The sequence below is a fragment of the Aricia agestis genome, chromosome 10, assembly GCF_905147365.1.
Source record: "Aricia agestis chromosome 10, ilAriAges1.1, whole genome shotgun sequence".
NCBI lineage: Eukaryota > Metazoa > Arthropoda > Insecta > Lepidoptera > Lycaenidae > Aricia > Aricia agestis.
In genome coordinates this window covers 9351782-9362584 of record NC_056415.1, presented here as the reverse complement: position 1 = coordinate 9362584, position 10803 = coordinate 9351782, and the positions used below count along the sequence as shown (strand labels likewise).

General features: G+C 36.4%; 1 protein-coding gene across 4 annotated transcripts in view; it reads right to left on the bottom strand.

The window, feature by feature from the left end:
- Window positions 1-10803, bottom strand: part of LOC121731317 (polypyrimidine tract-binding protein 1) — a 468460-nt gene that overhangs the window by 439923 nt on the left and 17734 nt on the right. The window lies entirely within an intron of this gene.

Genomic DNA, 10803 nt, shown 5'->3' with positions numbered 1-10803 from the left:
CTTGACAGTGACAAAAGCTAGTTCTTTTTCAGTAGGAAGCCCTATTATGTATAAATATTAAATAGTATCTTCAAAATTATAGAAATACAGTTCTAGAAATATTCCACGCATATTCCAGATAACAATTCAGCTGCGCTTGTTTATGGAATAGGGCTCCATTTTAGTTTCCCAACTAGAAACAACAATACGATAAAATCAAACCTACGTTTTGTTTTTTCTTTAATATTTATCAACGTTTTCTTTATTTCTTTCGTAACAATCATAATCGAATAATAAATTAGCTACCCCAAAGTCTATCAACACAATTTTTGGTTGAAAGTCACACAAAAAGTTAAACAAACGAGTGAATACAAGTTTGGCTAGTTAACGTTCAGATTTATTTTACTTGTGTTTCTACGAAAGTGATCCTTGTGTCGTCCGCATAAAGGCCCTTTCAGCAGTAAAATAATTCTAAACGGAATTTAGCGTTCTCAACGTGTCTGGTAAAGCAGTTAAATATCAAACACAGCGCGAAAATTAGATTTCTTATAATTAAGTTGATTTTCATTACTAAGCTTTTTGGACGAGAGTGCCGAGGAAGCGAGGATAATTTTATAAACAATTGAGGAAAATCCGGATGGTAAGTTTTTTAAGTGTGAAAAAAGTTTAGTACCTACTTTGGGGCAAGAGAAGTATTATGTTTTGGATATTAGGGACATTTATAGGTACTGGCATGACAGCTCTCTTGCCTAGCTATATAAATATACATTATATATACCTTAGTATACGTTTAATATTATATTAAGCGTTAGCCTAATATTTTAAATCTTATATTATATAAAATTCTCGTATCACAATGTTAGGCCGCGTACTCCTCCGAAAAGGCTTTACTAATTTTAACCAAATTTTATATGCATATTCAGTGGGTCTGAGAATCGGCTACTGGGTACTTTACATATTGATAAGTGCATTTGTTGAATAAATAATAGTAAATTATTACAACTCGAGACTGACGGCGACCATTGTTTGTGCGACGGGATAGCGATGGACGTTGCCATGGTGACATACTTATTTAGTCACTTCAATAAAATAATACGGGCGAAATACTTTATATGGCAAAGAAACGTTTAAGCCGGTACAGCTAGTAGATATATTATAATACTAACACGCGGAAAACTCTTTAAAACTCTAAGGAAAGTACCTATCGTACTTACCATAGGCAAGAAATCACTTTTCGCCAGTATACAAAATTTAAACTGACAAATTATGTAACCAGTACATAAGAAGTCAACCCATCAATGACATTCATAATTTGGTAGTATCATTGAGGCCGTAAACCAAATACTTCGGCCTTGGACATGTTACCCCAGTATTTGTTATTGAAATCAAAAGCGTTGTCTAGTCGGTGTGAAATAAAAATGATGTCATGCAATTCGAGCCGTCCTAAAATTACTTTTGAACATTATTTGTAGAATATATTTGCATACCAATTTTTGCGGTGTTGCTTTAAGCAGATTTGTGTAACGTTAAAAAATACTTGATTTTTAACAACAAAACGCAATTTTAAAAAGGCCTTTTTAATACATTTGACTAACCAACTTCCAATGTTGGTAAATAAAATAAAATATTGAAACTACGAATTTTTCATTTGCGGGCTGCGGGCACTGTTGTTAACTATAGAACGTCTTTCTAGAAGCATATTGTATTCTCTCATACTACAAACGATTTCAGGCGCAAGGTAAATATTAAACAGACTGTACAATTTTTCCATACTGTTACAGTTACCATATTATACCTTATTCCTATTGCAATAAGAATCAATAGTGTAACAATGCGAGTTTTCTCTACCGTACATAGATAGAGCTCGTGTCAGACCTGTTGACGAGATAAAACTGACACTATCAGCCGACACATTGACAGGTGTCATTTATGATGTATGGCTAATTCGTGTGAGGCGATAACGTGAGAAAAATTATCACAATGTAAGAATCCTCAGCGACTTGGCTACGTGCATTATCGTTTTGACTTGGCCATTCAACATGTTTTTGTAAAATGTCGGCTAAAAAAAAGACGGGTTGCACTCCGGGAGTGCCGGCAGAAAACTTGATTATTAACGTTGTGCATTATTTTTAACCCATTTTTTATGAAAATCGATTTTTAAAAAATCGATTTTTTTTATTAATCGAATCCCTTACAATCGATTAAAAAAAATCGAAAAAAAACAATCGATTGTTTGATTAATCGATTTCGATGTTACAACACTACTCTCCAACCATCTTACGGTTTTTCGATCAGCACGAGAATCTGACGCGAGTTTCACAGTTTTACCCATCCCACAAAAGTGCTCAACGCCGCTAAAGAAGTTTTCACTTCAAAAATGTTGAAGACTTTACATAATATAACTGCGTACCAAGTATACGTGAAAAACATTTTAAGAAGAATCAGGGGGGTGAGCCAAAATTTTTTCATTTTCGCTTCGTTATAGAATCGCCGATGAAAATGTATGTAATTGACATAAAGCGTTCGTTAATATGACGTTGACGTTCGACTCGTCTTATGTCGATTCCATACATTTTGATCGGCGATTCTATAACGAAGCGAAAACGAAAAAGGTTCGGCTAAATGGCTTGTTCTCTATGAAACGTTTCGTTGCTGGCCCATACTTTTTAATCACCGTCTTTATTATTACTTGTTCCATGTGCCCAGCAGAGCGTTCGCGTTACATTCCACAAATATTACTTTATGCCAATAAATTAAAAAATATTTAGGGTTGTCAAAAAAGTTCCAAATTATTGTTAAGATAGTACTTTATTACTTACTTAGTATGAATTTATATTTATTTTTCTCTCTTTTACGATATATTCGCAACTAATACTTTTAAATACGAATCAAAGATCGATATTTCTGTCTATCAAACCCTCTGCTTTCTAAAGTTTTCCGTGAAAAAAACTTGGCAACCCTAGCGTACATGAAAAAACATTTAACTACAAAATGTTCTTCGCCATATGTAATAATGTAACGCGTTTAAAATGATATCTGGAAAAGTTCCAATATTCCACAATCGCTCGGCTGTTACAGACGATTTGATATAAATTCCTAGCCTCCTTAGATAGGTCGGATAATTCCGAAGTGTCAAGGATTCTATCGACTCTCGGTTATCGCCCCTGAAATATTATGTGTAGTCGGAACCATGGGTTGCAAGGAATAGGAATCGATCAAGGAACGAAGTAGCATTAATGTTGTCTAGTAGAATTCCAGGTGAGAGCGAATTACTTATATTGAAAATATATTTTTTAAATATAAGTATTATAAAAATTTAAAGCGGCAAAATATGTAAAAATAAATACGCCGTCAAGCCTATTATAAGGTAGAGTACAACTTTTTGATTTTTTAAATTGAAATTAATTTGTTATTGAGTTATAATACTTACTTCCAAAATAAAAATGGCTAATTAGTTTCGTATCATCGTTATCTTGGTCACAGTCGTAATATTTTAATCATACACTTAAGAGGAGTCCACGCCGCCCTTTTTTCCATACAAACGTTGTCCCCTGTTTCCTCGCTGGATAATGCTAGTAGAGTTATAATTTTTTTCCTGAATATCTACGGCCACTAATACAATGTCCCTAAGTTTTCTTTTTTTTTCATAATTTAATAATTATTAAATAAGATATGAACGTTCCAAAACCCAAAAAAATGGCCAGATTTTCCGCTGTGTTTAAACGTCCAGAAAACAGATTTGGCTAGATTAAACAAAACATAGGATCACAGTTCAAGCCTTTCTTTAATCCTTAGTGAAAAAAGTACTTAAATCGGTTAAGATTTGGAGAAGGAATCAGGGGACAACGAATCGTTGATTTTCTGGATTTTCTGCAGTTGTCTCTATCGCGTTCTGCGGTATAGGCTTGAGGTAAGGGAGACAGCTATAGATATTACACGTACTTTTTATTCATTTCTCTAGCCCCTGGTGTATCCTCTTAAGGGCAAACCCAAAAGCGCCGACAAAATGTATCAACTATCTGTATATATAAAAATGGATTTTCAATTGTGTTAGTAACGCTAAAACCCGAAAACGGCTGAACGGATAGGGCTAATTTTAGTCTTAAAATATTTGTAGAAGTCCAGGGAAGGTTTTAAAGTGACACGAAGTTCACGGGACAGCTAGTTTGTAATATAATGCATGCTGTAACTTTAACAATGTCACGCCTAAACTATCGGTCGGATTTTATAGATTCAAGGTTAGATACTCCCAGCAGTAAAAAGATAGCTTAGCGTTCATTGATGTGTCGCAACAAAATGATGATTTTCTGCTATGTATATGAACCTGCGCGAAAGTCGATAATTCTGAGAGAAGCTGTATGTCTACTTTATAGGGATCAATAACTGTGATAAACTCCGATGTAAAATAACTGCGAACACACTGAATACCCAATAATTACCTTGACTTCCGATAATGACTTCACGAGGTCGCTTAACAATAGCTTCCTTAATTGCTAAATCGTCCACTTAATGTAAGTAGCCGCAAGTACTTTGATCTCATACGAAAAAAAATCTTAGTTTCAATAGTGATAGAATATAAAAAAAACTAAATTAGGGCGCCCGCTGATGCCTTAAAATCGAATTAGTAAAACAACTTATCGTCGAATAATGTGAATTTGAGCACAGGCAAAAAAAGCATTTGCTCTCATGTAAATTTTAGCTGACATCCAAAGGAGGAAGTTCTCTGAAAATCATCGTTGACTTCAAGGCCCGTACTTCCCTTGAATGAAAAAGTGTCAACTGATGATGACAAGGTCAAAGATGAGCGAATTTTGTTAATAAAATAAAGAAATCACGGTAAAAAATAAGTGTTCCCAAAATTTCAGCTAGATAGCATTTATATTTTTTTGTTATGCGCCTTCAAAGTTGGATATTCAAGTCGAATTTTTTTTCAATTAAATTTCTTAATATTTGGTTTTTTTATGAGATATTTGAATTGTCATATCTTGGTGAATTTTTGAGCTATAAGAGTCATTCTTTCAACGATGTTTCTATTTTTTAAGTGTCTTTCAATTACCGATAAGAAAAAAAATAGTCATCATGCCTATTATGCTGTTCATAAGCTAAATAAGATAGACTAGCTGGAAAATATCAGTCGCTAACTAACTTACGTCGAGGTACGGCAGGCAATAATCGAATGCTGTCTAAAATTTCCACCCTCCCTTCACAATATTGTGACAGGTGTTTTGAAATTTTAAATTAACCCTTAAAACTCATTAAGGCACGAAATTATGGGGATGTTGTTATAAAAGGCTTCTCTACATTTCTTCTTATTTTGCGAAATAATTCTGTTTTCTTAAGGCCCATATTATGAGGAGGCAGATCGATCTAGTTGGACCGATCGCGGGCCAATCTTATCGTATTTGTGTGCACAAGTCAGAAAACGAGTCTGGTCAGATCAGCCTACGATCAGTGATCAGTCTGCCCGGATCTATCGGCCTTCTCGTGTATGAAGACCTTAAGAATAAAATAGAATTCTGTAATAATGTTAAATTTTTGTGCCACGTCCTACATACCATTAAAATCTGCAGTGTGTCACTATTTGCGCTTCGTTAACAAAGTAACTTCTATTAATCCTATAAAAGACAGTTAACAGCATATTGAAGGCTTGTTTCGCGCGTCTTGTGATATCGCAGTATAGCGGCCAGTATAACGCCTCCATGGTCTAGTGGTATAGAGCGCGGCTCTTGACTCGGAGGCCGTGGGTTCGATTCCCGCGTTGGAAACATGTAAATTCCAAGTTTGGTTAGGACACTGCAGGCTGATCACCTCATTGTCTGACAAGTTTTTACTTGATCTGTGCGTCGAATGGGCATGTAAAAAGTCGGTCCTGCGCCTGATCTCTGGCCGGTCGTGTCCGTCTTCCGTCCCACTGGGTTATGAGAGTAAAGAAATAGGGAGTGCTCTTGTGTACTGCGCACACACTTGGGCACTATAAAATGACTCCTGCGTAGCTGACCTGGTTTCAATGAAACCGGCCACCGTCACCGAAACCGGTGTGGGAGCTCATTTTATTATTATTATTATAGCGGCCAAACCGCTCGATCGTGCGGACGCATATAAAATATAACGCATATAAAATAAAATATGAAACCAAAAAGGTGATGCTCATACGTAAGAAGTATTTTCAGTGAATGATAGCTAACTCAATTAGTTTTATTACTGTGGGAAGATTGGTGGACGTTTTTCACGCGTTTTTATTAAGTGCGACGGACGAAGTCGGTGACAGATTTAAACGGTTTTATTAAGTGGTCCCTAAGTGCATACTGTTTACGTCTTAAGTATCACAGTTAATTGTTATACTGAAATAGCTAACCTTGTGATGCTTTAAATGCTTCAATAGTTTATTTAAGTTTACGTTTTTAACAAATTCTTACGTTGAGGTTACTACCTAGAGCACAGCGGGGCTAAAATGGTCACATTTAGCAATTCCTCTCAATCAATTCAGCAAATGAATTGTCAAAACGGTTAAACTGGCAAATGTCAAATTAGAACGAATTACTAGACATGAATTGCAAGCAGACTTGCATTTTGCGATTTTAGAAAGATGAATCATATTACAATTCATAATATGATTCTCCAAAGCGACCATTTTAGCCCCGCTGTAAGAACAAGCGAAAACAATGTTCGTTCTTATTTAAGACTAGATGACGCCCGTAACTCCGTTGCGCCAAAACTCGTTTATCGCGCGGGAACCGTACATTTTTGGGAAAAATGTCCTATGTCCTTTCCCGGGATTCAAAGTATCTCCATCTCGAGCTTCAGCAAAATCGGTCCAGCGGTTTGGGCGTGAAGAGGTAACAGACAGACAAACTTTCGCATTTATAATATTACAAGCTTTTGCCTGCGGCTTCGCTCCCGTTAAGAAGTATTATTATATACAAACTTTCATCCCCTATTTGAACCCCTTGGGGTTGGAATTTATCAAATTTTTTTCTTAGCGGATGCCTACGTTATAACATCTGCATGCCAAATTTCAGCCCGATCCGTCCAGTGGTTTGGGCTGTGCGTTGATAGATCACTATGTCAATCAGTCAGTCAGTCACCTTTGAGTTTTATATATATAGATTTATTATATATTTTATTAGGATGAAATGACATTTTTTTATATTGCGCCGTCCGCGTTGAACCCAAACAAAGCTAATAATATTGCGCTATTTAAAGTTAAATGCTGAATAAAATATTATGCTGTGTTTCACGTTGTTCTTATGTCGATGGGTCCTTCTTCTACAGTCTATTTATATAGGAGAAACTGTAATAGACAACTTTACAGAAGCCCCAGACTGTTTAAAGTTAGCCTAAAATCATTTTTTGGGCTATAACTTTAACAAAATCAAGGTGTGTATTATACTAATTGAAAATCCTCTTACGTACGTAAGCCGATGATCTTATTACAACAAACAAGGATATACAAGAACCTGCTAATTATGGTCGAGGTTAATTAAAGCTTACCAGGGTTGCCACCCCGAAGATGTTTTACGAAGTAACGCGTTGCGTATCCAAGAAAAAAACTTCTAAATCTGACAACCCTAAGGCTGATCCTATTTAAACAATCCCAAACTTCAAACCTCTACTGTCAACTAATGCTACGCAAACATTCAAATAAGATTACCGAAGATCTTGGTATCATTTAATCCCCATATAGCCCATCCGATTTGGGTTATGTGCTATCGACAAAAGTGTTCTCGTTATTCTTATCGGTACCAACGAGCGACGGATGGCCTGATGGTTAACAATGACAATAGCGATTTGCAATAGCGATACTTGCACTTTTACATTTGTGATACAGTACGTCTTGATTTTCTGGTCTTCAAAGTCACCTTATGCCTCTACCCCCCAATAGGTTCAAACTGCTTTGTAGAACAACATTTTCGGTTTTCTTAGAGTCCGTGGTAGATACTCATCTGGTCAAACCTGCCTATTCGTACAGGTATGACTGTAATTTTTTAGCATAATACGTTTATTTATTTTACCGCAAAGATGGCAGTTTATGTTCAAATTCACTTCAGACCACTTTACTCGCGAGAAAGGTATTTGTCTCTGAAGGTGAAAGAATCCTTTTTAACGCACATAGCAAAGAACATCCGTCGTTTACCGAAGAAAATGTCGGGATCTCTTGGAATTTTAAATTTTCAATAAAACTTTACGTACACTCTTGAGTGAATTAGTTAGTTTAAATGGAACAAGTGCAACTTTAAACTCACTGCGCGACTTTAATATTGAATTCGTTTTTGAAAGAATAAAAACTGAAGATTACTTATTCTTAGATTGCATAATGTAGAGTACTGTTGGGACAGATGAACGTAAAAAACGTCGAAACAATACCTGAAACCCCAATCGAATCCATATTCTGAAATATTTTTATGTTTAGTATAAAACTGAGATATCGTACTGATATGGTTTGGTGGTTATGTATTCAAATTTGCTTATCGCCTCAAAGTATAGCCTTCGGGGGATTGTCTCGCAAATGTACAGTCTACAACATGTCAACAATACCCAATCAGATGCGTCACTTATCTAATGTCTTTGCGAACACTCGCCGAAGATGGCAAAGTCAAATATTAGATAGTAATTTTTGCACTATGAAAGAAACAATAGTCTTCTTTATGCGCTTTACGCATTTGTAGTATCTACCAATGCCTGAAAGTTTATACCAATAAAACAAAACAAACACACTTTTGTGCACAATAAAGTATATTTATATACTTTATTGTACACAAAAATTTCAATAAAACTTAAATATAAACAACAATTATATTGATAGACATGTACACAAAGGCGGCCTTCACCTTTGTGTAAATGTCTGATCTTTTAGTGTAGGGTAATAACCCTACACTAAATAATTGATATGTCTATCTAGCTTTTTGGATCTATAAACTCTCTTTTTTCTTCTCATTCCCCTCTTCCATTGCATGTCTGTTCGACTGTACTTACGCAGCATCAATAATAATAATAATTATTGTAGATTTTATCCCAAGTAAATTCTGATCGTCTGAAAGCATTGGTATTTAACATACTCTGTGTTTTCTTACCAGCTTTCCTCACACTCTAGGGCCCGTATTTTTGGTCAGTACTTAAGATGCGACCCGCTCTTAAAACGCGGTTCGGCTCTGTGATTGGTCCAAATTTTGACAATCACAGAGCCTGAACCGTGTCTTGAGACCGAGATATGCTTCTTGAGTACTGACCAAAAATACGGGCCTAGGAGTTAGGACTTCTCTTCGACTGTACCAACAAAACCTTGTTTCGGTGCCTATGGCTTTGAATAAAATATATACGATCTGAATATATTATCGGGCGCATTACGTACGTTCCGCTGGAGACGTATCTGCAGATTTCAGCTGCACTTTTGCAACAGAACTCGTCCTTTTGTGCACCATTATCACTTCGAGCTTAGGCGCGTTTAGATTCGGAACAAATTCGAAGTGATAATAGTTTGTAGAGCAAACTTTGATTAAACTTCAGTCGAAACTCTGTTGTATTTTAATATCACGCTTCGAGTTGCTGTTACGCTTCGTAATGTATTTCCAACAGGAATCTCTCAAAAATCTCTTCTCGCCTATCTTTAAAGATGTGGAAGACATTATCAATCTCTTCTGTCTCAAAAATAAGAACCGAATAGTATGTCCACACTATGCAATTTCGTCTTCAATTTTCGTCATCATCTTTTTATTCAACTTTCGTTTGGCATATTCATTAATTGTGTCAAAATCCACCCGCGTTGGAAAGAAAAGTGTCATAGCGTCGCGGGCATGCCTCACGTGCGATGTTGACTAGCTTTGTCCACACTGTGCCTTTTTTTGTTCATCAAGGGCATGCGTTATAGCGCAGTCAACATCGCACGTGAGGCATGCTCGCGACGCTATGACACTTTTCTTTGCAACGCAGGTGGATTTTGATGTATTTAATAATTACTGAATATGCCAAACGAAAGTTGAATAAAAAGATGATGACGAAAATTGAAGATGAAATTATTGCATAGTGTGGACAAAGCTATTGGAAAATATTAAACAATCACAGGCAGCGGTTTTAAAGATATTAAAGACATACTTTGGCAGTGACAGCGGTAATTAATGCCTCCACCCCCGTCAAAATACAGACACGCCCGACTTCCCCCGTTGATATTTGAGCCCGTACTGAATATTGGACTTTATACCGGTAATTAAGTAAATGTCAATGAGGGTTTGAGTTAATCTATCGTGAATTTTTAAGTAACGATTTTCTGAAGACTGTTCTTGACACGGTGGAATGGAGCTGCTTTGACTCTACTAATTGTATGTTTATACAGCTGTAACAAAACTAAGTGATAACTGGTAATACTTAAGGGTTCTCTGTAAAAGTAGCAGCGCTAAAAGAGCAATATTGTTTTTACATAGTTTGTATGGGCGCTCCAACGTCATGCGTGAACTCTATACACGGGGCTCATACACACCCTAAACTTTAAAGTATTATTACTTCGTTTTGTCATATCGTGTATTTCAATAAAGGACTCAGATGTTTTAACATCAATCTGAGGCCCGTATTTTTGGTCAGTACTCAAGAAGCATCTCGGTCTCAAGACACGGTTCAGGTTCTGTGATTGGTTGGCTGTCAAAATTTGGACCAATCACAGAGCCAAAACGCGTTTTGAGACCGGGTCGCATCTTAAGTACTGATCAAAAATATGGGCCTTAGTTTAGGGATTATTTGGTTTCAGGTCCTATGACATCTTCCTTCCTAGAAGTGGTTCTAGGAAGGAACTACTGCTACTTGCCCACTTGGCAAGTAGCAATGGAGCATCGAGGC